Source organism: Sorex fumeus, unplaced genomic scaffold (assembly GCF_029834395.1).
Source record: "Sorex fumeus unplaced genomic scaffold, SorFum_2.1 ptg000131l, whole genome shotgun sequence".
Classification (NCBI taxonomy): Eukaryota; Metazoa; Chordata; class Mammalia; order Eulipotyphla; family Soricidae; genus Sorex; species Sorex fumeus.
Window position 1 is genome coordinate 6786002 of NW_026606188.1, and position 5834 is coordinate 6791835.

At 42.4% G+C, this 5834-nt stretch overlaps 1 pseudogene; it reads left to right on the forward strand.

Moving 5' to 3' along the window:
- The first annotated feature begins 2157 nt into the window (after positions 1 to 2157).
- Positions 2158 to 2635, forward strand: LOC130046238 (cytochrome c-like; annotated as a pseudogene).
- The last annotated feature ends 3199 nt before the right edge of the window (positions 2636 to 5834 follow it).

Here is a 5834-nt window from a genome sequence, read left to right on the forward strand (position 1 = left end):
TTAACTGCTGATATCTGAGAGTATGATACAGTTGAATGTGGTTCATATTCTTTGACTATTGCAGAAAAATATTTGGAGTTTGTGGTATGACAGATCCATATGGATAGTGAGCCCTGAAACTTTTCTGATGAGACAAGGAAACATTGTACAATTAGTACAGGATCATAATATATGGTTGTCAATGCTGAAAGTCAATCTGAATGCTAAAGTTTAATTTTATTTCTTTAATCTGTACTTCTGTTGAGTGTGCACTATGTCTTAGGTTCTAGATGAGGGAGAGAAACTATAATTGGGGTAAATGAACCATAGAGCATATTCAAATATTATATATTTAACACGAGGGCTGAGATGGGGAGGAAATCTAAGAATACTGGTGGAGGGAAGTTGACACTGTGTGTTGAATTACTGTATGCTTAAAGCTCAACTATCACTAACTTTGTGAATCATGGCCCTTTAATAAAAGAAATAAATTTAAAACGTATGAAATGGTTTTTAACTGAAAATATAACAGCAAATAAGACTGTAATGAATGATATCTGTACTGTGCTGAGTGGCTTTTGATCTCATACAGAGGACTGTGAACTTCTTTTCATGATTTCAAACCGAAGAACACATATGATATAAGGGAATATGTGTAAGATCTAAGTGGATTAAAGACCTCAACATCAGACCAGAATCTATAAGATACATTGAGGAAAATGTTGGCAAAACCCTTCATGACATAGAAGCTAATAGTGTCTTCAAAGATGTCACACGGCTGGCCAAACAAGTGAAAACAGAGATAGACAAATGGGACTATCTTAAACTAAGAAGCTTCTGCACCTCAAAAGAAACAGTGACCAAAATACAAAGACAGTCTACAGAATGGGAAAGGATATTCGCCAACTACACATCTGACAAGGGGTTAATTTCAAGGATATACAAAATACTGGTTCAACTCCACAAAAAGAAAACATTCAACCCCATCAAAAATGGGGAGATTAAATGAATAGAAACTTTGACAAAGAAGAAATCCGAATAGCTAAAAGACCCATGAGAAAATTCTCCACATCATTAATCATTAATCATCAGGGAGATGCAGATCAAAACCACAATGAGATATCACCTCACACCACAGAGACTGGCCCACATCTACAAGAACAAAAGCAACCGGTGCTGGCGAGGATGTGGTGACAAAGGGACACTCCTTCACTTTTTGTGGGAATGCCGACTGGTTCAGCTCTTTTGGAAAACAGTATGGATGATTCTCAAAAATCTAGAAATTGAGCTCCCATTTGACCCAGCAATACCACTCCTGGGAATATATCCCAGAGAGGCAAAAAAGTATAGCCGAAGTGACATCTGCAATTGTCTGTTCATTGCAACACTCTTTACAATAGACAGAATCTGGAAAAAACCTGAGTTCCCGAGAACGGATGACTGGTTAAAGAAACTTTGGTACATTTACACAATGGAGTACTATGTAGCTGTTAGAAAAGACAAAGTCATGAAATTTACATACAAGTGGTACTACATGGAAAGTATCATGTTAAGCGAAATGATTCAGAAAAAAAGGGATAGACATAGAAAGATTGCATTCATCTGGGGAACATAAAGTAACAAAATAGGAAACTAACACCCTGGAATGGCAGAGATTAGTACGAGGAATTTTACTCAATGACCCGGAGGACAACCACACATATTCTCTTTCTCTCAGAAAGAGAAGGGAACACCAAATAAAGTGCTTGGGAGGATCTGCCCACGATGGGAGAGCATGCTGAAAATAGACTATCGACCAAATATGATTGCCACTCAATGCCTCTTTTGCAAACCACAGCACTCAAAAGGAGACAGAGGAAAATGCACTGCCACAAAGGCAGGGTGGGATGGGGGCTGGGGGATGGAGGGATACTGGGATCCGTGGTGGTGGGAAATCCGCACTGGTGGAGGGATGGGTGTTTGATCATTGTATAATTGAAACCCAAGCACAAAAATATGTAAGTCTGCAACTGTACCTCATGATGTCTCACTATTTAAAAAAATAAAGTAATTTATTTATATTATAATTTCAAACCTTCCATCTCTTACTGTTAAAAAATTTTCTAAGGCAAAAGAGCTGGACGTCGGACTCGCGGAGCCAACTCCCCAGGTCACGTGAGATGAAGGCGAGATTCAAAGATGGGTGATATTGAGAAGGGTAAGAATATTTTTGTCCAGAATTGCTCTCAGTGCTAAACCGTGGAGAAGGGAGGCAAGCCCAATCCAATACCAGGCCCAATATCCATGGTCTGTTTGGGGGAAATACAGGACAGGCTGCTGGATTCTCTCTTACACCCATGCCAACAAGAACAAAGGCATCAACTGGAATGAGTACACGGTGATGGAGTATTTGGAGAATCCCAAGAAGTACATCCCTGGAACACAAATGATCTTCCCTGGCATTAAGAAGAAGACCGAGTGGGAAGAGTTGATAGTTTACCTCAAAAAAACTACTAATGAGTAATAGTTGGCACCACCTAATTTATTACAAAACAAATGTCTCATGACTTTTTTATTTGTACCATATTTAAATCCATCTCATTCACCAGAATTCAGATCATGAGTGACCGATAGAGTGTTTTTGTTGGGCAGTCCTGATTTAAATAAGATTGGCTTGTGTTTTATTATTTTTATTATTTTTTTAAATTCTTATTAGTGAGACTTTGCAGCCTTTTCTCCCCGCTCTGTGAAGTAGAATTTTGCATGAAGGAGACGGTGGTTCGATTCTGTTTGGAATTTTGGAACAACAGCTACATTGGTCAGGCAAAACCATCGATTGAATATGATGTGGTCTATTTCGTTGTGGAATTGTCCACTGGGAGACTCCCATGTCCAACATTTAGATTCGGCCTTCTGGAACTGTGAGTTACTATGGATGGTCTTGGTCGACATGATGAACTCAGACAGTCTCTCACCCTGTTCGTTCCATTCTAAGCCATGGGTACTGATGTGAAGTTCTTCGGCTGATCTTCTCGGTCCTATCTTGGCATGAAAATCACCCACAATGATCTTGTAGAAGGTGTGGTCTTCTTTATAGAACTTCTCCTGCTCCATGTAGAACTTCTCAATTTCTCCTTCATCATAATTTGATATTGGTGCATAGACAACGAAGATAGAAACTGCCGGCAGTGAGCCACATCTATTCAAATGTAAATGTCCGATAGGAGTTGTTAGGCATTCGAATGAATCAATGCTCATGGCCAAGTTTGTTTTGACAAGGACACCGCCGCCTCCTACACCTCTTTTATCGCATGTTCCAAGGAACAATTCTTCTCCAGTGTCAAAAACAGCATGATGAGATTGGTGCCTTCTTGTCTCGGTCAGACCAATGATGTTGTACTTGATCTTTCGCATTTGTACCATCAGGTCCTCAATGGATGCATCTGATGCTAGCGTATATGCATTGAAAGTACAGCCTAGTTCGGCCTTGAGATTTTATGGGCCACTCCTTTTTCATCCTTCTCAATGCTGCCATATTGGTGAAGCCTTCAGGGTCAGGGGAATGAGACACATTGTAATTACTGGTTTTGGCATATCAAATACACAATGGATAGCTTGCGAGGCTCTGCTGTGTGGGCGGAATACTCTCAGAAGCTTGACAGGCTTTCCAAGAGGGATAGAGGCTTTTGGGGCGACCTCTAATCGTCCTTGCAGGCGTTACCATTTTGAACCCTATCAAATATGCTACGGCAATTTCGGAAGATGGATATTTAGTGTCTTAAATACTAAATGGGTATAAGAGAATCCAACGGCCTGCCCCGTCTTTCCCCCAAACAGAAAGGCTGCAAAGTTTAAAAAGAGAATTCCCAGAATGACCACCAACTGGGAGCTCTTTGGCACTATTGCGGCAACATGGCAAGATGCCATTGTTGACAACATTGACGAGGAATGCGATCGACTGGTTCAGCACCTCCATGATTGTGCGAGGAACGCCAAGAGAGAGATAGCCACAAAAAAACACCTGTCTTTGAAAACTCTAGCTTATTCGCCAATGCAGTTTGGCCATACCTCAGGCAACCGCAAGAGAACGTCCAAACTCACAAAGCAGTGCAGAGTTGCGATCAAGGAAGACCTCAAACAGAGAAGACCAGAAGTGCTGGTAGATGCGGCAGAAGCCGGGAAAAGTATTTGTAATGCCTGCCTGTCCTTCGCCAACTACAAGAACAAGATGACTGCCCTCCGACGTTCTGATGGATCTATCACATCTTCCAAAATTGCAATGGAGAACATTATCCATGACTTGTACTCAGATTTCTTCAATAGCCATGTCCACCTGACAACATACGAAATTCCACAGGATGGATATGTTGTTCCCAATGTTTTCCCTTCCAAAATCCAACACGCCATTTCGTCAGTAAAGAAACGAACAGCACTCAGTCCAGACGAGGTCAGACCTGAACACCTGAAGAACCTGCCGTCAGTACTCATCAATACGCTGGCTCGGCTCTTCACACGCTACCTGTCTGAATGCAAGGTTCCATCGCAATGAAAAACCAGCAGGACTGTACTACTGTACAAGAAGGGAGACATCCATGACATTGGCAACAATCACCCAATCTGCCTATTGTCTGCCTATTGTCTGCTAGTAAAAAGTTGTTCACTCGAGTCGTCCTGAATAGCATTGGTAGAACACTAGATGAAGGACAACCATGCGAGCAAGCCGGGTTCTGCAAAGGATTCAGCACCATCGACCACATCCACATGATAACCAAGCTCATTGAGGTTTCTCAGGAGTTCAAGATGCCGCTCTGTCTAACGTTCATTGATTTAAAGAAGGCCTTTGATTCTGTTGGGACGGAAGTGGTCTTTGAAGCCCTAGCCAATCAGGGCATTCAAACTCAATACTTCAAGATCCTCCGTGAGCTGTATTATGGATTCACTACCAGGATCTCACCAGTCTACAAAGAGGTAATCATTGATGTCAAGAGAGGGGTTCGGCAGGTTGATACCGTTTCACCGAAACTCTTCAGTGCCACCCTCGAGAACATCATGTGCTGACTGGAATGGGAAAGAATAGGAGTGAAGATAGATGGTCGGCAACTACACCACCTCCGCTTTGCTGACGACATTGTTTTAATAACACCAAACATCAGCCAAGCGGCACAAATGCTGGCCGACTTCAACCATGAGTGTGGAAAGGTCAGTCTACAGCTGAATCTTACGAAGTCAATGTTTATGAGAAACAGTTTTGTTCCTGACGCCCCATTCACTCTCAATGGAACGACCATCTCCGAATGCAACCGCTATGTGTACCTAGGTCAAGAAGTCAACATGACAAATGACCTGGCACCCGAGCTGCGCAGGAGGAAGAGAGCGGCTTGGAACACCTTCAAGACCGTCAAAAAAGTAGCTAAGATGATGAAGAACCTCTGGCTCTGGGCACATCTATTTGATTCCACTGTTCTTCCTCCATTAACATACACCTCAGACACCTGGGCCCTATGCAAACAGGATGAGAACGCTATTCAGGTCTCCCAAAGAGGAATTGAAAGAGCTGTGCCTGGAATATCACTCAATGAGAGAAAGAATCCGGAGTTCCGACCTCCGTTGACGATCAAGAATCAGGAATGCTGTCTCATTTGCGAAGATGTCAAAAATCAGATGGGCTGGTCATGTAACGAGATTTAAAGATGACCACTGGACTAGAGCTGTTACCGACTGGTTCCATGGGATGTCAAAAGGCCGCATGGCCCCCCACCTACTAGATGTTCAGACTTCTTCATCAAGATCATGAACGATCGGTTTGAGGCTCTTCATATTTCTAGAGTGAACAGATGCCATTGGACTACACTAGCATGCGACAGAGACAAATGGAG